Genomic DNA, 26045 nt, shown 5'->3' on the forward strand with positions numbered 1-26045 from the left:
AAGGGGGAGGGAAGGGAAAGGAGGAAGGGGAGGAGAGGGGAGGAGGGAAGGGGGTTTAGGGGAAGGAGGGAAAAGGGGAGAAGGAGGGAGACGAGAAAGGCAGGAAAGGGAGGGAGGGGAGGAAGGAGAGGGAGGGGTGGAGGGGAGGGAGGGGCGGAGCCCGCAGAGGACGGACTTGGGAGGGAGGAGCGGCGGGCGCGGGGCGCTGACCGAGGCCGAGGAGCCGCATCCGCATTTTTTGACCTACTTTGGTGCGATTCCCGCCACCCTTCCCTGATTGGCCCAGCCTGGCACGTCGGGCCCTCGCGTGAGGGGAAAAATCGGCACATTTTTCCTCCTTTCCGAGGGGACGGTGGCCGCCCAAAGTACTCTGAGTCACCGCTAATTTCAGGTCTGGAAAAACAAGGAGCGATGTATTTATCTTCGGGAACTGCCGGGGAAGGCGGCCCGGCGGCCCGCAGGGGTGGGGCTGGGAAACGGCCGCGTGGTCCCGGGACAGTGGCGCCAGTCCCGCTGCTCCGTGTTTTGGGGCTTTTAATTTGGGATTGCGTTTCTCTAATGGGCGGTTGCATCAGAAACACATTTTGTAGAGGGCCAGAAGGAACCCCAGCGATTTTCCTGCGGGTGTTTTTGTGGGGAATAAAGAGCACAGGAAGAATTTACATCTGGGACGGTAACTTTAAGTTTTACTTAATTTAGGCTACCGAGAACATCATGGCCTTTCCCAAAACTATTTTAATTCTCCAAATAAGAGGTTTTTGGACAGAATGGTCAGTATATTTTCTCTTTCTGGGCACTATATGAAATCTAGGTTGTATGTGGCTTTTGTTCTGCCCACTCAGAATAGAAACCCATTTCTCATTGCCGTCGTCCTTATTTTTAAAGACAGTAGGCAAGTTGTGGCAATGTTAAGCTTCCACCACCTGCTAAAGGTTTTTTGGCGGCTAGAATTCTGGATGTTAGCATGCATCAGAATCACCGGAGGCGTTGTTCAAAGTCAGATATGTGTACCCCATCCCCAGGGGTTCCTGAGTACTACTAAGGTGACACCTGAGGATTTACGTTCCTGACAATTCCAGTGTGACACTAATGATGCTGGTTGAAGACTACACTGCTGGGCTGATGAGAAAGAATCCACCGGAACCCACTGCAGCTGGAACCCTCTGCTTTTCTGTCTACCTAGGACTCAGCAGCCCCCTCCACTCCTAAGTATTCAGACTTCCTTTCTCGATCAAAAGTGAATGTACCCAAAAGTGAATGTACTCATTTAAGGACACATGGCTGCCTGCTCCCACCTCTCACTCCTGCACTGCACCCTCCACTTTACCACCAGAGTTTTGTTCCAACATACAATTCTAATCTCGTTTTCCTCCTTGAAATTTTCTCTGGCTTCCTCCAGAATCCCCAACAGGTCAGCCCGGTTCTCTGCCTCTGGCCTCAGCCTCCTTTTTCTGCCCTAGCTCCCACATCATCCCACTGTGCCTCCCAGACTAAACTTGTCATTCCAGAAGACTTGGTCTCACTTTCCTGATGATGGGCCTGCTCCTGATGATGGGCCTGCTCGCATCTCAGCCTGGAATGTGCTGAAGCTCCCTAACCACTTCCTGAGGGATTGATAATGGTTCCTTCTTCTATCACCCCACAGTTCATACTTCTCCAATTGCCATTGGCATCTTAATCACCTGGGATCTTATTAGAATGCAGATTCGGGAATTTAGGGGTGGGGTCTCAAATACACTGGGAGTGTGGAGGTTTAATGGTCTTTCCCTACAGTTGGTGTGGCTCTGTATTATTTTTATATGTCTACCATTACTACCAGATCAGACTGAGTTGAGGTCATGGGATATTTAGGATGCATTTGTAGGAACTGGCATGTGGATGAATCAGGAAGTGGACCCTCCCCAGACATGGGATTTGCTAGCACCTTGATCTTGGGCTTCCCAGCCTCCAGAACCATGAAAGAAAAACTACCATTGTTGATAAGCCATGCAGTCTGTGGTATTCTGTTATAATAGCCAAAACAGACCAAAGCACATAAGGTGTCTTCTTACAAATGAGATTGGCATATTCCATTTCTCATTTAGAAAGCATTTTGCATATTTAACCATCTGTGAACATGATAGGCACTTGAATGTAAAACCGTTAATAGGAATAGCCAAGAAGAAGAAATGCTATGTTAATGAGGAGCTTGGAGAGATGTGTTGACAGTTTGGGGAAAACTCCTTTGCCAGGGGACATGACCCTGTCGGTGTATGGCATAGAAGAGACTACTAGTGTTTTGTGTGATGGTTTTATGCTGGGTGTGTGGTGTGTTATAGCTTACTTTTGTGTACTTAATGACTGTCTTGGTGATCTTACCATGTCAATAAGTACTTGTAATTGCTGAGAGTGTGACTACCCATTTATTTCACTTTTCCCTGACTGGTGACCATTTAGGCTATTTTCAGTCCTTAGCTGTTATAATGGTTCAGTGAGCAGCCTTGTGACCGTCCCCTTTGCATACGTGAGCTAGCATACTTCTCAGAAAAGTCCTCTCATTGACATTACTAGGTCAAAAGGAGTGCATGGATTTTATTTTAAGAATCACAGCTGGGCTTGGTGGCTCAGCCTGTAATCCCACGCCTTTGGGAGGCCGAGGTGAGTGGATTGCCTGAGCCCACGGGTTCGAGACCCACCTGGGCAGCGAGACCTCATCTCTACAATAAACCAAAAAATCAGCCGGGCGTGGTAGTGCATGCCTGTAATTCCGGCTACTTGGAAGGCTGAGGCGGAAGGCTCGCCAGAGCCCAGCAGGTCAAGGCTGCGGTGGCCGGGAGTGACCACTGCACTCCAATCTGGGTGACAGAGTGAGACTCCAACTCAAAAAAAAAAGAATCACATACTACCTTCTAAAAAGACTATACCAATTTTTAATCACTTTCACAGTGGTTGAGAATATCTATTTACTCTCCACTGACTTTTTAGAACAGGCAAAAGTAAGCATGGTGGAAAAAATCAGAATAGGCATTAACTGAGGTGAGAGTGGGGCCTGAATAGACTTTTAGGGGTAATGGTAATTTTTTTTACTTTGTTGGGGGTTTAGGTTATATGGGTATATACATTTTCAAAACCCATCTTAAGACATGTACATTTCTATATATATTATACTTGGAAGAGAAAAAAGAACCTTTGCCTAGATAAATATTGAACTCTAGTCAAATACACACACACACACACACACACACACACACACACACACACACAGAAATGTTTAGAGGTCAAATGTACTGATGTCTGCAACTTACTTTTAAATGTGTTCAAGCCAGGCTCAGCTACTCAAGAGGTTAAGGTAGGAGGATTGCTTGAACTCAGGAGTTCAAGACCAGTCTGGGCAAATTAGTGAGACTCCCCCATCTCTAAAATAAATAAATCATATGTAAATAAATACAATGTATCAAAAAAACTAAGATGGATTGCTAGATGGATAATGAATAGAACTGTGACAACACCAGCTTTTTTTTTTTTTTTTTGAGTTGGAATCTCACTCTGTCGCCCAGATTGGAGTGCAGTGGCCGCTCCCGGCCACTGCAGCCTTGACCTGCTGGTCTCCGGCGATCCTTCTGCCTCAGCCTTCCAAGTAGTTGAAACTACAGGCATGCGCTACCACCCCTAGCTAATTTTTTGATTTATTGTAGAGATGAAGTCTCGCCAAGTTGCCCAGGCGGGTCTTGAACCCGTGGGCTCAGGCAATCCACTCACCTCAGCCTCCCAAAGGCGCGGGATTACAGGCTGAACCACCAAGCCCGGCTTAATTTTTTGATTTACTATAGAGATGAGGTCTCGCCAAGTTACTCAGGTGGGTCTCGAACCCGTGGGCTCAGCCAATCCACTCACCTCAGCCTCCCAAGACGCGGGATTACAGGCTGAGCCACTGAGCCCAGCTAACACCAGTTTATTAATGTTAATTGTGGAATCTAGGTGGCGGCCATTTGCGTGTTCATGGTATAATTCTTCCAACTTTTCTATATGTTTGAAAATATTTAAATTAAAATTTGAGAAGGGTAGTTTGAGAGGAAAGAAAACCCTTATTGAGAATATACTGTATGTCAGGCGCTGTTTCAAGAATGGCATGGACATTGTCTCATTCTGTTTTCCCAGTAATTCTCTGAGGCTTTCAGGCTACTGCTCTGACTTGTGTCCTACTGCTGTCTCCCTGGCTCACATCATCTACAGCCACCTAGGCTTCCTGCTGTTCTTCAGATGCACCGTGCATGCCCCTACCTCAAGGCTTTTGCATTAATAGTATCTTTGGCCTGGCAGTGTCTCATGCCTGTGATCCCAGGGCTTTGGGAGGCCAAGGCTGGAGGATCACTTGAGGTTGGGAGTTCGAGACCAGCCTGGGCAACATAGCAAGATCCTGTCTCTACAAGTTTTTAAAAAATTAGCCAGATGTGGTGGCATGTGCCTGTAGTCCTAGCTACTCAGAAGGCTGTGGCAGGAAGATTGCATGAACCCAGGAGTTCAAGGCTGCAGTGCTATGCTCGTACTACACTCCAACCTGGGTGACAGAGCAAGACCCTGTCTCAAAAAACAAAGCAAAACAAAACAAAAGAAGTATCACTACCTAGTACCCTCCTTTCCAAATATCCACAATCTTCATTCCTATATTTCCTTGAGAGTCCACAGACACATCACATTCTCATGAGGCCTTCTCTGTAAGCCTCTTTAGGATGGAAATTGCCATCCCAAGCATCTCTATATCGGCCTTCTGGTTTTATTCCTGCCATTGTATCTATTATTATCTAATACTCTATACACTTTGCTTACTTTTCGTTTTGTTTATTGTCCATTCCATTACTTTACATTCTAGGCAGCAAAAAGGAAGAAAAGAAGACAAAAAGGGAACCCCCCTTTTTACAGATGCTTCCCAGAAGTAGCATATAGGATTTCTGCTGTTATCTCAGAACTTAATCACATGGCTGCAAAGGAGGCTGGGAAATGTGTGTTCTCTGACCAGCGGTGTGCTCAGCTAAGACACTGGGATTCCTTTACTAAGGAAGAAGAGAAAATGGTTGTTGAGAGATCACCAGTAGTGACTGCCATGGTGGACGTTATTGTTGATCTCTTACAGATGAGGTGAAGAAATGTTCCTCAGGGCCCAGAGGATCCGCCGTCTGATCCCAAGATTTTATCATCAGGCCACATGACACATCACCTGTAGGTGAGGCTAGACAAGAGAACTGGGTGTGTCCTGTTGCTTCCTTAACCACAGAGGTTGCTTATTGGCAAAATGAAACGCATGGAAGCTGAAGAAAATGTATCCTGGACATGTGTTTACGACCCACAGCTTTGTTCTAATGGATCCGATAGCCCCAAGGGCCCTGGCATCTATTTTGGGAAAAGACTAAATATATTAAGTATATTCGTGGGAATGACACAGTATCACATGGTAACATTGTTGACGTCTCAGTCCTTCATAGTAGAATAAAAGTCATACACCACATCTTATTATGTTAAAGATTGGCCAATTTTATATCTATATCTATATAGCATATTTTTATATTTTAGCATGCAGCATGCTTCTAGAGCTGAACTGTGAGAAAACGACATAGAAAGTGGTCAACAGTACCAACCTGTGAATCTTTTTTTTTTAATTGGAGTCTCACTCTGTCAGGCTGGAGTGCAGTGGCACACTCACGGCCACCACAGCCTCGAACTGCTGGGCTCAGGCAATCCTTCCACCTCAGCTTTCCAAGTTGCTGGAACTATAGGTGTGCACTACCACACCAGGCTAATTTTTTGGTTTATTGTAGAGACGAGGTCTCTCCAAGTTGTCCAGGCTGGTCTCAAACCCCTAGGCTCAAGCAGTCCTCTCACCTCTATCTCCCAAAGTGCTGATATTACAGACGTGAGCCATCGTGCCAGCTGACCCATGGCTCTTAACCCTTCTTGGGCCGTATGTGCCCTTTGAGATTCTTATGAAAAGCACAAACTCTCTCTCTGAAAGAAAGGCATGTTCCTTCTCACAAGGCTCAGCCTGTAATCTCAGGAACTCTGGGACTGCCCCGAGACCATCTGTTAAATTAATATCTCAGGAAATTCATTAGGAAATGTCCTAAAACAGAAACCCAGCATAGGGATAAATGTACAGTCTCAATAACTCAAACACACACGTACGCACACCACAAGCCAAGCTCGTATCACACTGCTTGCCCATTTAATGCAGGACCTTCCAGATCTTTATACTATAGAATGTTTTTAAAAATATAAGTGGTCTCAGCAATATTTATAGGACTGCAACTTGTTTTCATTCATTCATTCAGCAGCCTGTCTTGTGGTCTTCATGTCATCTTCCTGTTTTTTATATACACAGTACACTCTTTCTACAATTCCAATCATTTCTTGTACTTCTGGAGAAAGAAAAATGAGCTACAACAGATACAGAAAGGGACAAATAAGTATTTTTCAATGGTTGGGCAAAATAAGTTCAGACTCTTCAAAATGTGGAGAAACCCAAGGGCTGAGTATTATCATAAGTCATAAAATCATGAAGGAGAGGAATGAAGTGACTAGATATTTCACTGCAATTTTTTTTAGTTGGGGTCTCACTCTGTTGCCCAGGCTGGAGTGCAGTAGCTTGATTATGGCTCACCACAGTCTCAAACTCCTGTGGCTCAAGCAATCCTCCTGCCTCAGCTTCCTAAGTAGCTGGGACTACAGGTGTGTAGCACCATGTGCCTGTCTAATTTTTTTTTTTGTAGAGGTCTTCTATGTTGCCCAAGTTGTTCTCGAACTCCTGGTCTCAAGCAGTCCTCCTGCGATGGCCTTCCAAAGTGCTGGGATTACAGCCGTGAGCCACCCTGCCTGACTAGCAAATTTTAACATAGAAACGAGGGTAAAGTGGGCATGGTGGCTCATTCTTATAATCCCAGCACTTTGGGAGACCCAGGCAAGAAGATTGCCTGAGTCCAGGAATTTGAGACCAGTCTGGGTGAGACCTCATCTCAATGATAAATTAAGAAATTAGCCAGGTGTAGTAGCGTGTATCTGTAGTTCCAGCTACTTGGGAGGCTGAGGTGGAAGAATCACCTGAGCCCAGCAGTTCGAGGCTGCGGTAGCCTTTAGCATGCCACAGAATGCCAGCCTGGGTGACAGAGTGAGACTCTTAACTCAAAAAACAAAACACAAGAGGGCTTTTCTGAAAGCTCAGAAGAAGGGATTTTAGAAAAAATAGGAAGACTTTTACTTGGGAGGAAAGACAGTCGGAGAAGAAAGGCATGTCATGGACAACAACAGGCTGGTAGTGACAGATTCTCTGGGTGGGACCCATTTCCCCCACCCCTTCCCACTATTCTCTACAGATTTCTGCCTTTATCACTGCTACTGAAAGGGCAGGAAACCCTCAGAACCAGCAAAGCATCCACCTCAGAGGCTGCCAGTTCGTGTCAAGGCAACGCTGAAGCCCCAGGGTGTGTGGGGAGGTGACATTCACACATGCAAGTGGCCTGCCCAGGCCTGGGACTTTCCCTGGCCTCCCTTACCTCTGAAGACAACATAATTATGTCCTGGAATAGAGAGGGGCAGGGGATGGGGAGTTGTCTGCAAGGGAGACAGGGTGTGAGTTTGAGTACAGCTGAGGACATCACTGCCTCAGTCTGGGCCTCCCGACTTTTCTCCCCTCAAGCTCCCCAGAAGCAACCCCAGTTCACACCCCTCCCCAGGGATAAAGATTTTGGGAAGCAGGAAGGAGGAACATGCAACTACGAATAAATTGGACACATTAGAAATATGAAATGTTATCATAGAACTAAAAGATTCAACCAGGTGAGATGGCTTACGCCTATAATCCCAGCACTTTGGGAGGCCAAGGATGAATTGCTTGAGCCCAGGAGTTCGCGACCAGCCTGGGCAACATAGCGAGACCTTGTTTCTACAAAAAATAAAAAGGCCCAGCAAAGTGGCTCATCCCTGTAATCCCAGCACTTTGGGAGATGGAGGCAAGAGGATTGTCTGAGTCCAGGGGTTCAAGACCAGCCTGGGTAACATGGCGAGACCTTGTCTGCACAATAAATCCAAAAAATTATCTCGGAATGGTGGTGACTGCCTGTAGTTCCAGCTACTTGGAAGGCCGAGGTGGAAGGATCACCTGAGCCCAGTAGGTTGAGGTTGTGGTGGCCATGAGCGTGCCACTGCACTCCAGTCTAGACAACAGAGTGAGACTCCTACTCAAAAAAAAAAAAAAAAAGATTACCTGGTGGTGTGTGCCTGTAGTTCCAGCTTGTTGGGTAGCTGAGGCAGGATGATCACATGAACTTAGGAGATAGAGGTTGCAGTGAGCCATAATCATGCCCTTCTACTCCAGCCTGGGTAACAGAGTGAGATCCTGACTGAAAAAAAAAACACAGAAAAAAAAGTTCAGTAGATGGACTGGGAAAACAGACTGATTATATGCAAAAAAAACAAGAATATGAGTCTAAAGATAGGTCAAAAAACTAAGAGGGGATAAGCAGATGCAAAGAGAATCTTGAGGCAGAAAAAATGGAGGGTAAGGGACCAGTATCAGATGAAGGAATCCCTGGAGAGCAAAATTGGTAAACAAGAGAAATATTTAAAGAAATAATGAAGGAACTTTGATTCTGCTGCTTTTTAAAAAAAAATTACTGAATTCAGTGTTTCAGCATTTATTTTGTGCCTATCACATGTTTACTCTGTTCTGAGCCATGAATAAGACAGACAAGGTTCCTGCTGTCCTGGAGCTTAAATTCCAGGCTGCCAGGGATCAACAAGCAACTAAATAAAAGAGTATGGGGTTGTGAGTTGTAGGTGTCTTGTTGACAAGACTCGATGAGTGGCCGAGGGTAACGGAGGATGAGGGGACACTTTATTTATTTATCATTTTTAGTCAAAGCCTCACTCTGTCTCCCAGGCTGGAGTTCAGTGGCATGCATGCCCTTGGCTACTGCAGCCTCAACCTGCTGGGCTCAGGCAATCCTTCCACCTTAGCTTTCCAAGTAGCTGGAACCACAGGAGCATGCCACCACACCCAGCTAATTTTTTTATTTATTGTAGAGTCGCAGTCTCGCCAAGTTGCCCAGGCTGGTCTTGAACCCCTGGGCTCAGGCAATCCTCTAGCCTCTGCCTCCCAAAGTGCTGGAATTACAGGCATGAGCCATTGAACCTGGCCTGGGAGCGGGGACACTATTTAATTGGTACTCAGAGAAGTCTCATCTGAAGAGGAAGGATTTAAGCGGAGAAGTAAATGCCACAAGGACCCACCCACGTGAAGATCTGGAGGGAGAGCATCCCAGGTGAAGGAGTGAGTGTGGCATGGTCAGAGAACAGAAGGAAGGCCTGTCCAGCCTGGGTGGGTAGACCCAGTCAAGGCTGAAAGATAACCCTCAGGTTATCTGATCATGTAGGGCCGTGTAGACCATGGTGAGCAATCAGGGCAGATTAATGGATAAATTGAATGATATCCTCAGTATTAAGCCGTCTATTTATGGTTATATTATTTTCTATTATACTAGGTTGAATAGTTTCCTATTGACAATAATCGACTATCTGTGACCTACAAAGACAGGACTTTCTTATGGTTCAATCAAGCATGCCAACCAAGTAAAAATCCAAACAGTCTTTTCTGGCGTTGTTGGCCTTTTTAAAGGGTTGTTTGCATAATTGATTATTACCTCCTGAATTTCTTGTGTGAAAGAGAGCAGTTAAGTGTTAAAAAAAGTTTACATTTGGAGGCAAAACAAGTATCTTGTTTATATTCACAACGGGAGGTCACTGTGAAATTTTTTTCAGTTAGATTTGACAGATGTTTACTGAGGTCCTACTTTGCTCTGGCTGTGACCATGTTGGCTACCAGGAATACGAAGATGAATGACTAGATCACAAGTGGGGACGGAGAAATGCCAAGACAAGCTTGGCCTGGCTTCCCCTGGGAACTCTCAGGATCCTCACTGGTGCAGCAGGTCACACAAGGGAGATTTTACTGGATCCTTGATGAGTGTGAATGACATGATTTCTCACTGAAGCTGGGGAATCTGAGGACAGAAGAGATAGCTGGAGGGTTCGCTCTGTGTGATGTTTGGCGGAGGAGGACACCTGATGTTCCTACCCAAAAAATTAGACTCCATGGACCCAGATACCTAAGATAGATGGAAGTATGAGTGGGTTTTGTTGGGTTCTTTTGGTTTTTCTGGGAGTGGGGGTTGCTGGGAGGAAGATTATCAAAAGATGGTTCAGCCAAAGAAACCCGGTTCTTTCTGATGAAGGAACTTAGAGTTGTATTCAGGGATGACTCCACCAGAAACAGCTAGCAGGCAGTGATCATGATATGAAATTTGAGTGGCCTTTAGTATAACTTGCACTCGTCACAAGACTCTGATACTTCAATCGCCAGTCCGTCAGCAAGGCGTTTGACTCTAGATGCCTGCTGTTGGCTGACCATGTGACCTCCACAAGGCACACCTCCTTCAGGTCTCCTTCTTGTTGCCTGTAAGCCAAAGATGTTGATGAGTTTGAGCCCTTTGACCCTAAAATGTGACTCCTGAACTCTACAGACGATTTATTGAGTGCTTAGCACAGTCCTGGCAATTTGTGAACTGTCTTATTCTTGTAATACTAAGGCAGGCCCTTGAACTTGGGTTTATAAACTCTAGTCCTAGGGCTCTAGACACAGGGCCTGTTCCTGCTCCCCCCCACCATCCCCCACGGAAAAGCAATACACTACTATAGCTGTCCAGATTATAGACTTAATTGACCCTCTCAGCTATTCATGTCTGGAGAAAGGGAGCTGATTGGCACAAAGGAAGCAAACAGCATCAGCTTCACACATTTTACATATAAATGAGGCAAATGTGTCACATCTTGCAATTGGTGCTGCTCTTTTTTTTCTTCTTCTTCTTCTTTTATGGGGTGAAGGGTGGGTAAGTGGTCTGTAAATTCAGGCCTGGTCACTGAGGTAGTCCTCCTGTAAAATTTTTCCATGCCGGAACTGGAGGGAGTCACGTGCTCAATTTTATTCTCCATCCTGTGGAAAGGCTTCCCCTCCCAACCTTTGAGCCAGTGAGTCATCTCCTCTGTGCAAACCTCTGAAGCTTCCTTTCTTTGGCCCGCCAGTAGGCAGGGTACTCAAGCAGCAAGCAGCCCGGGTGGGCTGCGTGCCAAATGACTTTTTTTCTTTTTGAGTCAGAGTCTCACTCTGTCACCCAGGCTGGAGGGCAGTGGCATGCTCACGGCCATCGCAGCCTCAACCTGCTGGGCTCAGGTGATCCTTCTGCTTTAGCCTTCCAAGTAGCTGGATTCACAAGTGTGCTCCATGACACCCAGCAGTTTTTTGATTAATTGTAGAGTCATGGTCTCATCATGTTGTCCAGGCTGGTCTCGAACCCCTGGGCTCAGGCAATCCTCTTGCATCTGCCTCCCAAAGTGCTGGGATTACAGGCGTGAGCCATCACGCCTGGCCTGAATGACTTTTGAAATGTTAGAGAAGGAGCCTCCATGCACAGGAAAGCACGTATGTGTCCTGACAGATGCCAAGTGCTGGATTCCAGGTTCAGCCATTTTTCCTTTTATTTTAAACAGCTCTAGGAAAGAAACACCCATAGAAGGTACGGTGGGTTGAGGGTTTATTTTATGACTCATGGAAATTTCTAAAATGATAAATATTGGCTCAGTACTAGCCTGACATAAGAAACACTTGACTCAGTCACCATGGTTACAAGAAACAAGAAGAGCCTATTCAACAAATAAACGGTGACCCGGCTTCCAAGCTTCAGAGAAGCAAGAACAGAATGCAAGGCCTGGATTCTGGAGTTTCCCTTCCTGACTGGCCAAAGTTCCAGTTGTTTTTCCTGAAACCAGAAACTTCTCTGAGAGAGTTACAGTATCTTTCCGGCTGGGAAGACATTTCCAGTGACTCTGGTTCTATAACTTTATTTAGTCCAGACTCTTTTTGGCCAAAATGATGAAAAAACTTCACCAACCATAAAAATTAATGAGGGTAAACATTAAAATATTTTCTTTTAAAAAAAAATTTTTTTTCTCATTAAGTAAAAATTCCTACATCTCTGTGTGTATAAGTCACTGGACATCTTGGAGAGATGTTAAGAATCTGGAATATCAACTTGTTTCAGAGAAAATTTAGATCATGAGCCACAGATAATGGTTGGGGTCCTTCTGAGTGGATTTTTATTTTATTTTATTTTAGCTGTAGGGTACATGGGAACATTTATTACATAAGTAAGTTGCGTGCAGGTTAAGTTTGGGCTTCTAGCTGGCTCTCCTACATAGTGGACCCGGTACCCAATGTTGCCATGTGCCTCCTCCATCCCTTCTCCCTCCCTCCCTCCTCTAGCCATGTCTGGAGTTGGCTGATCCCACCCTTGTGCTCATGTGACCAGCAATCAGGGCTGCTTGTGAGTGAGAACATGCGGTGTTCGGTTCTTTGTTTCTGTGATAGTTTGCTTAGTATGATGTTTGGAGTTTTTATTTCTTATGAAACAAAGTCAGCATTTCTTTAACTTCCCATCAGTGGATTGTATATTCTAAAGAAAAGATAATATACTTATATTCATACCGCCATGAAAAGGCAAGTGTAACCACGTACTGAAAACTAGGCATGCATGGCTTGAATGTGCCTTTGAGCTGGGATCCTGCATAGCTGGGGTTTATTAACAGAGCAGCATTACTCATTTACAGTGTTCTAGAATCATCTCCCGCCCCCAACACACACACACTGTACCGTCTGGAGTCATGATAAACATGTGGCAAGATAGATTAGTCACAAAATGAATCGAGAAAAGACTCAGGCTACAATTCTGTGCTTAAATAAAACAACTAAAGGGATTGTTAAGCGTGTGAGGGTCCCAGGCAAGGGACCTGGAAGGAGGCAGTAAATCTGCCAGGTCTTGCCAACAACCCCCTACAATCCACTCATGAACACACAGATTTCCCTTGAACTAGAGGGAGACCATGTGAGGCAGACGTAGGGCCCAGGACTGAGACTCTGGAATACATCGGAGAGGAGGCAGGAGGAGGACAGAGACCTCTAAAGCCATTCTGTAAGTGCCTGCAGTGAAGCCACTTTGAGCAGGAAGAGAGGCGGGGTCCCCAGTGCAGTGGGAAGGCGTCTGCCAAGGGACATTGCATCCCACTCCCTTTGACCCTGCTGCTGGGAAACTTACCTCAAGTTTCTCCAGAGAGAGGGAAACTTTGAGGGCCAGGCTAAGCAGAGATGTGACATGGGGCCTGGTGTTGATGCTGAGGAAACCGAATTTCCCCTTCGGAAGGCCTGGGCCCCTGCATTTTTCTTCTCTATATGTCTCTGCTCATCTTATATTAATCAGCATTGTGACCCAATGGGAAGGGCATTCTCCCCATTGACAAGGCAGCGACAGGAGTGTCTCTGCAGGTAGCCAAGGTGACGCTGGCAGCCACAGAGGCAGCAGTTGGGACGGCTTTGGCAAGAACGCCTTGCTGGCTGCCAAGGGAGACAGCTCAGGCCCTGAGCCAGGATGCTGACGGGCCTGGATCATTCTGCCAGTTGAGGCAAAGAGTATGAAACATAATTTCAGAATGGAAGTCACTTTCATGCATTTTTTTTCTGGCTATTAAAAGATAAAGGTTTACTAGGGAAAAACATCTGAAAATGTATAGGAAAGAAAATAAAGGTCCCCTATCAATTATCCCATCACCTTTTTAGCTAATAACCAAAAGTTTTTTTTTTTAAATCACACAAATTATCTGGGAATAGCTTCTCTTTATGAAAATAACAATACAACCTCGGTATAGAAAATCTTAGCCCTCATTCTCTTGCACTTCTTTATCCCTCACCAAATTTAAGCCCTATCATTGGTTTCAAATGTACAGAAAAAGTCTCTCCTAGATTTTTACACACACATGATAGATAGATAGTTACATAGGTAGATAGGTAGATAGATATGATAGATAAAAACAAAAATAGATTGATAAATGGCTTTGTGTTCCTGTGATTTTTTTTTTTTTTTTGAGTTGGAGACTCACTCTGTCGCCCAGACTGGAGTGCAGTGGCATGCTTGCGGCCACCACAGCCTCGACCTGCTGGGCTCCGGCGATCCTTCCGCCTCAGCCTTCCAAGTAGCCGGAACTGCAGGCGCATGCTACCGTGCCCGGCTAATTTTTGATTTATTGTAGAGATGAGGTCTCGCCAAGTTGCCCGGGTGGGTCTCGAACCCTCAGGTGCAGGCAATCCACTCACCTTGGCCTCCCAAAGCGCTGGGATTACAGGCTGAGCCACTGAGCCCAGCTGTGATTTTTTTTTTCTATGCATAAATAGTATCATATTGGTGAGGTGCAGTGGTTCACACCTATAATTCCAGCCCTTTGAGAGGCTGAGACAGGACGATCATTTGAGGCCAGGAGTTTAAGACCAGCCTGGGCAACATAGCAAGACCCATATCTCTAAAAGAAATAAAAAATAAAAATAAAAAATTAGTCAGGTGTGGTGGTGCATACCTATAGTCCCACTACTCGAAAGACTGAGGCAGGAAGATTGCTTGAGCCCAGAAGGTCAAGGTTGCAGTAAGCTATAACCACACTTGCAATCCAGCCTGGGTGACAGAGACCCTGTCTCTTGAAAAGAAAAAATGTATTGTATTTCATCAACAACTTGCTTCTTCAAAAGTGATATGTCTAAGACATCTTTCTATGGCTTTTCTTTTCTTCTTTTTTTTGAGTCAGAGCCTCACTCTGTCTCCCAGGTTGGAGTGCAGTGGCACACTCATAGCGACCACAACCTCAACCAACTGGGCTCAGGCAATCCTTTCTCCTCAACTTTCCAAGTAGCTGGGACTACAGGCACATGCCACCATGCCTGGCCAATTTTTCTTGATTTATTGTAGGATGAGGTCTCGCCAAATTGCCCAGGATATTCTAGAATCCCTGGGCTCAGGCAATCCGCTTGCCTCTGCCTCCCAAAGTGCTGGATTACAGGCATGAGCCACTGTACCCCACCTCTATGGCTTTTCTGATAGATCTATCTTATGGTTTGTTTTGCTGCATAGTTTTCCATAGTGTGAGCACACTGGAGTTTATTTATCCCTTTACTGAGAGATATTTAAATAGCTTATCTTTATATATTTTCTCTTTCATATGAGTTTTAGAATCTACTTGCAAAGTTCTATAAAGAATCGTTATGGCATTTCATTTTTTTTTTTTTGCACTGGTTTATAATACATTTGTAGAGAATCCATTATCTTTACAGTATTGATTCTTCTCAACTATGAACATGGCATGTTTCTGTTAATTGTTTAGGCCTTTCTTGGTGCCCCTCAATAAACTTTATACTTTCGTTTATGTAGTGCCATGGCTTAACTGGATTATTTTAAAAGTACTTTATGGTTTAATTAATTATATCTTATAATTAATTATTGCTTATGTAAAGATAAGCACTAATTTTTGTATATTAGTCTTATAGCCAGTCACCTTGCTGAGTTCTCATTACTTCAAATGCTTTTCCACTTAATTTTCTTAGATGTTTTGGAAATGGTACCATGTAAATCACAAACAATGACAGTTTTCTTTGTTTCTAATTTTTATATCTAAATTCTAACTCTTGTCATTGCATGATACAGGTCTGAATACATAATGACGACTGTGGCAATGATAGCATCCTTGCCTTGTTTCTGACTTTAGCAGAAAAGCTTCTGATGTTCCATTGTCTCTCACACTCCTTGCATTAGACTTCTGGCAGATATCCTTTAATAAGTGAAGGAAATTTCTTATCTTATTTTTGTAAGAGTTTTCGTTAGTAGTTCTTATTCAGTTTCATTAAATATTCTGCAGATACCATAGGAGTTTCCCCTCTTTAATTTGATAATGTAAATTATATTAATGGATTTCCTAACATCAAACCATCCTTGGCTGGGGATGTTGGTTCACGTCTATAATTCCAGCACTTTGGGAGGCGGAAGCAAGAGGATTGCCTGAGCTCATGGGTTCAAGACCAGCCTAGGCAACTTGGTGAGACGTGGTCTCTACAATAAATAAAAAAATTAGTTGGGCGTGGTGGCACATACCTGTGGTTCCAGCTACTTGGAAGGCTGCGGCAGAGGGATTGCCTGAGCCCAGCAGGTAGAAGCTGAGGCCTCTCGCCTCTGCCTTCCAAAGTACTGGAATTACAGGTGTGAGCCACTGCGCTCAGTTAAAATTTAAATTTGAGAGATAGAATAATAGTGTATGTGATATTTCCTCTTCCCTTATACTAAAAATATGCCACTGTAACTGTAGTTTAGTTACTTTTGTACCAAATGTAATTAAATTGTGACTTCTCCTATTTTAATTATTTAAAATCATTAATAAATATATATATATTTTTTTTGAGTTGGAGTCTCACTCTGTCACCCAGACTGGAGTGCAGTGGCCGCTCCCGGCCACTCTAGCCTCGACCTGCTGGGCTCTGGCGAGCCTTCTGACTCAGCCTTCCAAGTAGCTGGAACTACAGGCGCGCGCTACCATGCCCGGCTAATTTTTTGATTTATTGTAGAGATGAGGTCTCACCAAGTTGCCCAGGCGGGTCCCAAACCCTTGGGCTCAGGCAATCCACTCACCTCAGCCTCCCAAATCACAGGATTACAGGCTGAGCCACTGAGCCTGTCTTATACTTATTTTTTAACAGGTCTTTTCTTTTTTTTTTTTGAGTTGGAGTCTCACTCTATCACCCAGACTGGAGTGTAGTGGCCACTCCCGGCCACAGCAGCCTCGACCTGCTGGGCTCCAGCGATTCTTCCGCCTCTGCCTTCCAAGTAGCTGGAACTACAGGCGTGCGCTACCACGTCCAGCTAATTTTTGATTTATTGTAGAGATGAGGTCTCGCCAAGTTCCCAGGTGGGTCTCGAACCCGCGGGCTCAGGCAATCTACTCACCTCAGCCTCCCAAAGCACTGGGATTACAGGTTGAGCCACTGAGCCCGGCTATAGGTCTTTTCAAACATCCCAGTCTTAACTGATATAAGATCTCTGCTTGAAAATCAGAGAGGCTTTGATAATCACCTTATCTAAAATAATTTACTGCCCCCACTCTCTAGCCTCTTTCCATTCTGTATTATTCTTAAGGTGCTTATTAGCAACTGACATATTGTATTTTTATTTGTTTTATTGTTTATTGTCTCTTTCAGTCTAAGAGAACATATGCTCTATAAGAGCAGACACTTTGCTTTTTCATCACTGAATTTCCAATTAATTTTTCAAACATGGGAAGGTATGGTGGCTCAAGTCTGTCATCCAGCACTTTGGGAGGCTGAGGCAAGAGTACTGCCTGAGCCCAGGGGTTCGAGACCAGCCTGAGCAATTTCATGAGACCTCATCTCTACAATAAATTTAAAAAAAATAGCTGGGTGTGGTGGTGCATGCCTGTTGTTCCAGCTACTTGGAAGGCTGAGGCAGAAGGATCACCTGAGCCCAGCAGGTCGAGGCTGCGGTGGCTGTGACTGTGCCACTGCACTCCAGGCTGGGTGACAGAGTGAGACTTTAACTCAAAAGAAAATTTTTTCTTTTTCAAATATTACTTGCCACATAGAAGATCTAAATATTTGTACAAGTTCAAGTTGTTGATTGAATGGATGTGATTGGGCACATTCAGAGTGGTATGCTCATAGATCCCTTTCACTTCAAAAGAACAAAAATGATCAGATTATGTAACAGATACATTTCTCAGTTTAGGAATGGAGTTTATAGGTGTCAATAACCATTTTAGTATTTGCACGTCTGTTTGGATGCATGGGAAAATCTAAAAATGTTGTTTGTCCTAAAACCTTGAGTGGTTTCGGTTACTAGGAAAGCCTGTTATTGCAACTGTTAAAAGCTTGAAGATTTTTGGAAAAAAAAAAGGTTGTTTTTCTTTTTTCATAAAGGCTTGGCTATTCCACAGCACTGAGAAAAATATCCCCTACGTCCCTAGCTTCAGTCAATGGACACTGAGGAAGAGGTGAGAGGTTCAAAGCAGAATTAGGGTTTAAATTCCATACATTATTTCACAACTCTGTGTTGACTTGACGGGAACTCTCACACTCATTTCTTAGTACTTCCATTAAAACCAGCATAGAATGAATACAGTTGTTTTGTTACACCTATATCTCTAGAGGGTTGATCCATTAAAATAAACATACAGAGGAACTTCAGCTAATTTAGTTATCTGACGCAACGACTCAGGCTGTGGCCATCCCCTCTCCTCCATATTCCCGGAGCACTCAACTCCACATGCCAAGGGTTGCTTGTTTTGAACTGCCCGCCACTTTCTGTCTCATGAGTGTTGCGCCCTAGAGAGCAGCCCTCAACCAATGATGGACACAGAGTGGTGGGTAAGTATCCAGCTTCCCCACCCCATGCGTTGGATATCTCTGGTGTGTTCGTTCCCTTCTGTCTCCTAGAGCCCCCAGATGCAACAAGCTCCAGTTGCCCACAATGGCAATTATGGTTCCCCTCCCGTCACTGATGGCCTTCCCTTCCAGGCTTCACATCCCCATTCCTCCATGAGTGTCCCGGGATCTTGTCCCAAATACACTACTTGTACTTGAATCTTTACCTCAGGGTCTGCTTTTGGGAGACTCCAAACTACAACAAATGCTTATAATAAACAGATCGCCTGTGAAAAATAATGACTAATATTTGTTAAGCACGTACTATGTGATAGACAACATTCTCACATATCATCCAACACTTACAACTTTTGGGAACTCCTGTCACCTCCAGTTTGAAGACGGAGTACGTGAGGCTTAGAGAGGTTAAGTGTCTTGTCCAAAGTCACATAGCTAATGGGTCATGAAGGATTTAAACCTAGACTATTTAATGTCTCTCTCTCTCTCTATATTGGAGTTGGAGTCTCACTGTCCCCCGGCTGGAGTGCAGTGGCACACTCTCAACCTGCTGGGCTCAGGCCATCCTTCCACCTCAGCCTTCCAAGTAGTTGGAACTGCAGGCACGCACCACTTAATTTTTTGATTTATTGTAGAGATGAGGTCTCGCCAAGTTGCCTAGGCTGGTCTCAAATTCTGGGCTCAGGCAATCATCTCGCCTCAGCCTCCCAAGTGCTGGGATTACAGATGTGAGCCACCATGCCTGGCAGTGGCCATAGTTTTAATCCCCATGTGTCCTATGACAGTATTATCAAGTTGTCCAAATATCTTCACCAGTACAGATTTTCTAAGCTTTTGGAACATTTTGCTGATGGATGTTGCTGATAGATGAGCTGATAGAGTTTTTTGGTGATCTATCAACAATAATAATGTCACATAACTTGGATTGTTTGCACTCATGCAGCTGCAATCTGAGTCACATGCCAGAAGTTCTTTTTCCCAGCCACATCAAGAAAGCCACCCGTGTTTTCTTTTCTCTTGGCTCTTCTAACATGTCTAGTCTGTTTTTGCAGCTAATCACTGTTTCTGTCCTGCTGTTTTTGTTCAAACTTGCTGCTCAGCTTAAATGCATTGCATGATACATAAAGGTCACCATTTGGGCCCTAATCACAAGGTGAATGAATGCAGGATTTTTGTTGGTTGTGGTGTATGAGGCGTGTTCATTATTGATGTGGAAGACAACATTTTATAGGGTCTGGATATCAGATTTGAACTGAAATATTCTTCTGACTGCTGACCTTATCAAGTTTTTTTTTCTTTGTTACAGAGCAAAAATATGATGCTCTCTGCTTGCCCTCACAGTACTAACTTACTAATTTACTCTTCAGAAAGAGTAAGACAAATGTTTTGTTCCTAGACAATGTTATAAAATTGTTTCCGGAGTTAGGTTATTGCAGTGGCAAAATTTTTTTTTTGGTAGAAGACTTGGCCAAAAACAACAAAACCGATGGTCAGATATTATTTTAGGGGGAAAAAAATCTTGAGATTAGCTACAAGTTGCTATCCCTTTTCTGCTGAAACATAGAAAAATTCCTCTAGCTGGGTTCAAACTATTTTGAGATAAATCTCTTTCTAGAGATATACTTAGTTTACTGGCTGACTTTCCCTGTATTCAAAATTGCTCCATAAAATTTTGGAAAGTATTTTTACTTTAGAAAGCAATTTATCATAAATTAATTTTCAGAAACTTCTTAAACCAACTGGAAATAAAAACAAACCACATTTTTAGGCTGTATACTCTGATTGTAGTCTAATATTTTTTAGCTGGGCATTTAAATTTAGGGTGCTCTTCTTTGAACTTGTAGAGACTGGGGAAAGGATGTCAGAAGTTTCTCCAGCAATTTCCACTGATGGGTAATGTGATGTTAGTAAATGTTGAACAACAGACTTTCTAGGCAGGAAATGTTTTCATCTGTAGTGTTTGTCAATTCCTGTAATGTAGATACTTTCATCATGACTGATCTCAAGCTACCAATGAGGTGTCAACCTGCTTACAAAATTCCTGAAAATTTAGCAATCAGCTCTCATAAGCACGTAAAAGACAACTCCAAAACAGCATGACAGGTGAGTTGACCAAAGAGGTCCCCAGATGCCAGCTGGGGAGCACTGAGGTGTTGGTTCTGTGATACCCTGGAATTGATCTTAGAAGGTATTAGGACATCAGGTGGCAAACCTACACAGAGTGACACTTTTTCATACAGTGTGTTTATTATCCAAAAACTCAGATTACCCCCCAAAACTAATGCATGCTGGGAGAATTTTGTCCAAAATGTCCTGTTCTTGCCATGACATACAATAAGGGTCATTGAGGACAATCCAAGGGCAATTTAGAGACAAGCCCCACTTGCAGCCCTGTGGCTCTGGTTCAGACTGTTAGGTTCAGCAGAGGCTGACCACAGAGCTAAATAAGCAACCAGCATCCTGACTCAGATGCTACCCTTTAGAATGGATTTTGTTTTAGGTTGACATCTGAAAAGCCACAGCCTTTGAGAATGCCTGGGAAATGTCTTCATTACCTATCACTTAAGGATGTCTCATTTTTTTTTCATCTTATTAAAATAGAAAGCTCTTCATTTTTCCTTTTCCTTTTCATGTGTCTTGTGACTATAGACTAGAGCACAGTATTTTCTTTCTTAATGAATGTGTTTTTGTTCTGTTCTCATATGTTTTTCTAATGATGATAGATAATGTAAGCCTAGCCATCACAGTAGAGAGTAAAGTCAGTTTCAATGTGGTGCTGCCTCTAAATTTGATCATGCCCTTAGAAAAGCCCAGTCAGCAACTGTGGACAGAGAGGGCCAGGAGCTGCTGATAAGAGCCCTTGAAAAGCTTCATCTTCAACCAAGCAGTATTTAGCTTCCACATTTCAAAGTTTCAAAGTGAACCTCCTAGCATGCAAGAACGTTATCTCTCATTTCAAGTTTATATCTAAAATTCATTCATTCTTTTTTTTTTTTTTGAGATGGGGTCTTGCTTTGTTGCCCAGAATAGAATATAGTGGCTATTCACAGGCATGATCATAGCACACCGTAGCCTCGAACTTCTGGCCTTAAGATGTTCCTCTCACCTCAGCCTTCCAAGTAGGTGGGACTAGAGGTGTGTCACCGCACCTGGATCTACTGTTTACTCACTCTTTGATTCAATTTTTTGGGGTTACCTACTTTGTGTTAGAAGCTTTACTAGTTGATGAATGAAGTATTGCATCTCTCAGGGTTCTTATGGATAGAAAGGGAAATACATGGCATAAACAAAGGGTTTAACTGAAGGAACAATTTCCAGAGAAGTGGGCAGGGTCAAAGGAATCAACAAAGGATAGTGAATGCCCAGGCGCCGTAGCCAGGGCGCAGTGGCAATAGCGAGAAGCCTTAAAGGAGCAAGAGGAAAGGGCCTTGGAAGAGAGATTGTGCTCAGAGGGATAGGGAGACAGCAAGGGAGTCTTTCTGATTTCCTGCTGGTGACTCCCATTTGCCAAACCCCACAGGTAGCTAGAGGAGTTGGGGGGCAGTCTGGGAAGGCCAGATTCCTAGGGTGTAGAGAGGCATGGAGGAGGATTGAGGCTGGATCTGAGGTGGAGGATGGCCAGTGGGGAACACCCAGTGTGGCTCTCAGCCTCCCCCAAAGAGTTGCAGGGGAGCGAGAATATTAGGGCAGTTCTGCCAGGATCACAGAGAGGGAAGAAAGCCTTAATGGGAAGGAAGTCTTGGCACATGAAGGGCTTGAGTATGTAGAACCAGAAACCACTATAGACATCTATTTGCATACCTTAATATGCATGAGGGATTGGGGTGGGAGGTACAGAGGAGTAGGAAAGATGCTGGTGTCTAAACTGAGGGTGATAGGCAAATGGAAAGAAGGCTGGTGTCTGCTGGGTAAGAAGTAAAGCCCGATGACACAAATTTTAAATAAATGAAGGAATGGGAGTGGGTAGATGGTAGAGGGTAGAAAAGCAGGAGAATATTTGCAGCCCTTGGTGCCCCTTTCCAAATGAACTGGCACATCAAATGGTTAGAATAGTTCTTTGAATTTTGGCCAGATTCTGCCAAGCAACAACAATCTTCTGTAAGTCGGTTATTGTTAGAAATTTCAGTAGAAAACTTCACATGGAGTTTAGGACTGAGAGTGGAAGGATTGAGCTTAAAATGTCCAATGTTAGTATTCCTCACTATACTCTTATTAAACTGTGTGCACACTCTGAAAATGCCTGATAACATAGCCTAATTTCAGGTCAAAGCTGGGAAGCTTGTAGACTCCAGAAGATAGAACACGGTCTCTTATGAAATAGTTCCATCAGTCCCGATGGATATCAATAAGAAAGTAGGCCTGGACCTATAAAAACACTGGATACCCCAAATGTAGGTTTCAACTGATGAATGTGTATTTCTATCAGAAATGATTTGTGAATATATGTGCCCAATTTCTTGGGATTCGTCTCCTAAATGATACAAAGCAAGGTTTGGTACATTCCTTTTTTGGGGCAGAGTGGGCATGCCAGTTGATCAACTGTGTCTTGATAATATATCCAACCACTTGACAATCTGTTCCCAGAAGGAAAGGGGCTGTGGTTCAGATGTAGGCTGACCCAACTTGAGAGTGGTGGTAGGTCTGCTTAATGACATCTTAGAGAGAAGAACAGAGCAGAAATATGAATATTGTGGCTAGATTTATATCCACAGAAATTATAACTGAAAGAGATTTCTCTAAACTCAGTCCTGAGGATGGCGCCTGCTGGGACAATGACTCACTTCTATATCCCTGAGGTCATGGGTATGGCCACTTTTCATGCATAGCCAGAATGTTGATGAGTTGGAGTGACAATGTCTCAAGGACATTTCAAGGTTGTACTCCATCATCTTGTGTGCAGGGAAAGTAAGTTCAGATGTGTCTCAAAATCCCTGCTATAATAAACCATGATGATTTACAGTAGGTGCTAAACTCCTGCCATAGCTGTTGATGAAATTCTGGTTGTCAAGACCATGTCACTATCTGGTGAATCAATGGAGAATTTTTGTAGTTTCTTACTGTCATTAAGAAACATCAGCCTGGCTCAGTGGCTTACACCTGTAATATCCCTGTAATCCAGCACCTTGGGAGGTGGAGGCAAGAGGATTGCCTGAGCCTGGGTGTTCGAGACCAGCCTGGGCAACTTGGTGAGAACTTGTCCCTACAATAAATAAAAAAAATTAGCCAGACATGGTGATGCATACCTATAGTCCCAGCTACTTGGAAGGCTGAGGTGGAAGGATTGCCAGAGCCCAGCAGGTCGAGGCTGTGGTGGCTATGAGTGTGCCTTTGCACTCCAGCCTGGAGGAGAGAGTGAGACTCTGACTCAAAAAAAAAAAAAAGAAAGATCAGTTCTCAGCACAGTTTTCCCAGAGGCGTTGGGATTTGGGGGCCTAACTTATTCTTTTGTTACAATTTCAAATGTACAGAAAAGTTGGAGGAAGAGTACAAGGAAAGCCTCTATACCTTTTACCCAAATCCATCAGTTGTTTACATTTTGCTTCAACTTCTTTATCGGTCTATATACTGATTTATATATGTATATATTATATACATGCTTATATATTACTTATTTTCTGAACCATTGAAGGTAAGTTGGACATTGTGCCTCTCTGTGCTTAAACCAGTGTGCATTTTTTAAGAGCAAGGTCATTTTCTTACATGTAATAATATAGTGATCAAAATCAGACATTTTAACTCTGCCACAATATTATTACCAAATCCACATTCCATATTCAAATTGCATCAATCGTCCCCATAAATTTCTCTTGGAGCTTTTTTTTGGTTCTGGTTTAGAATCCAATTCAGGCTCATGCATTACATTTAGTTGTCCTGCTTTCTGTTGGGGCCTATCAGTCAAAGAACCAGGAACATACTTGTCACAAAAATCTTTTTTTAAAAAAAATACTCCTTCAGTTTCTGTATCAGAGCCTGAAAAAAGCAAGTTGGATGCTTAGTGCCCCTGTGCCTTTGATAGTGTTTGAATCTGAGGCACCACTTTCCAGAGTCAACCATGGGTGCATTTGGAGAGTGTGTCTTGTTTTTGTGTGTGTTTCTCCATCCATTGTTTGCTTTTTTGGTCTTGTGTGTGTGTGTTTTAATCTGAGGTCTCACTCTTTCACCTAGCCTGGAGCGCTGTGGTATAATCACAGATCACCGCAGCCTTGATCTCCTGAACTCAGGCTATCCTTTCACCTCAGCCTCTCAAGCAATTGGGACTACAGGTGCATGCCACCACACCTGGCTAATTTAAAAAAATTTTTTTGTAAAGACAACATCTTACTGTGTTGTCTAGGCTGGCCTCGAACTCCTGGGCTCAAGCAATTCTCCCTCCTTGGACTCCCAAAGTGCTGGGATTACAGGTGTGAGCCCTAGCACCCGCTCTCCATCCTTTGTGATCCTTCATGTAGATCCTTATTTCCAGCAGCTCTGGGTATGCTTTGCAATGTGTCTTTGGAGACTGAGGTTGGGTGGAGAGGCCTGGTTACACAGATTGGGGATCTGGGAGCCAGAGGTCTGCCCCTTCACTCCTGGGTTGTTGGCCACTGGACTCAAATGATACTTCCCGTGGCTGACTTGCCTTTTGAGTCGATCCTGTTTGGTGGAAAACACCGAGCTGTGCGCCTGGCATCCCACTGCCTCCTCTGCTATTCGCAACGGCTTTCCCGTACCACGTGGCATGGCGTTCAATTTTAGTGCAGCATGGCCCTCTTGCGGCAGACATTTGTATTAATACGTTCTGGGAAAAAGACTAGAAGGCACAGAATCAGATTGTAAGAGCTGTGCATTTATCGCTGGGGCTGCCAAAACAAAGTTTGGACTATTGAAGCTCCGCCTCCCGGAAGATCAGTGGCGGCATTAGCTTCTCCTGGGAGCACGAACCCTATTGTGACTGGGTGGCTTAAACAACAAGCTTATTTCTCATAGTCTGAAGCTAGAAGTCCGAGATCTAGGTGTCCACAGGGCTGGTTTCTTCTGGACTTCTCTCTCCTTGGCTTGTCGATCATCATCTCTCTGTGCCTTCACGTGGTCTTTCCTAACAGATGACATCTGTTACACTGGATTAGGATCCACCCCAATGGCCTCAATTGACCTTACTCACCTTTTTAAAGTCCTTATCTCCAAATACAGCCACATCTGAGGGGATAAGGATTTCAACATATGAGTCAGGGGGACATAATACAGCTTCTAATAAGCAGAAAGGAGAACTTACAAGATTTCTTTGTTTTTTTTTGAGTCGAAGTCTCACTCTCTTGCCCAGGCTGAAGTGCAGTGGCATGCTCACGGACACCGCAGCCTCTATCTGCTGTGCTCAGGCGATCCTTCCTCCTTAGCCTTCTGAGTAGTTAGAACTATAGGCACATGCCACCATGCCTGGCTAATTTTTGATTTATTGTAGAGATGAGGTCTCAACAAGTTGCCTAGACTGGTCTTAAACCCCTGGAGCCAGGCCATCCTCTCACCTCAGCCTCCCAAAGTGCTGGGATTACAGGCTTGAGCCACCACGCCCAGCTCTTATACAAGATTCTTAACCCCATACCCTTATTTTAGAAAGCAGAGTGGCCAGGCTCGGTGGCTGAGCCTGTAATCCCGCGCATTTGGGAAGCTGAGGTGAGTGGATTGCCTAAGCCCGCGGGGTCGAGACCCGCCTGGGCAACCTGGGGAGACCTCA

General features: G+C 44.2%; 1 protein-coding gene across 1 annotated transcript in view; it reads left to right on the forward strand.

Moving 5' to 3' along the window:
- Nucleotides 1-26045, forward strand: part of LOC103250895 (filensin-like) — a 53156-nt gene that overhangs the window by 677 nt on the left and 26434 nt on the right. The gene's annotated exons all lie outside the window — the stretch shown is intronic.

This window comes from Carlito syrichta, unplaced genomic scaffold (assembly GCF_000164805.1).
Source record: "Carlito syrichta isolate Samal-C Ts95f unplaced genomic scaffold, Tarsius_syrichta-2.0.1 Scaffold135662, whole genome shotgun sequence".
NCBI classification, from domain to species: Eukaryota; Metazoa; Chordata; class Mammalia; order Primates; family Tarsiidae; genus Carlito; species Carlito syrichta.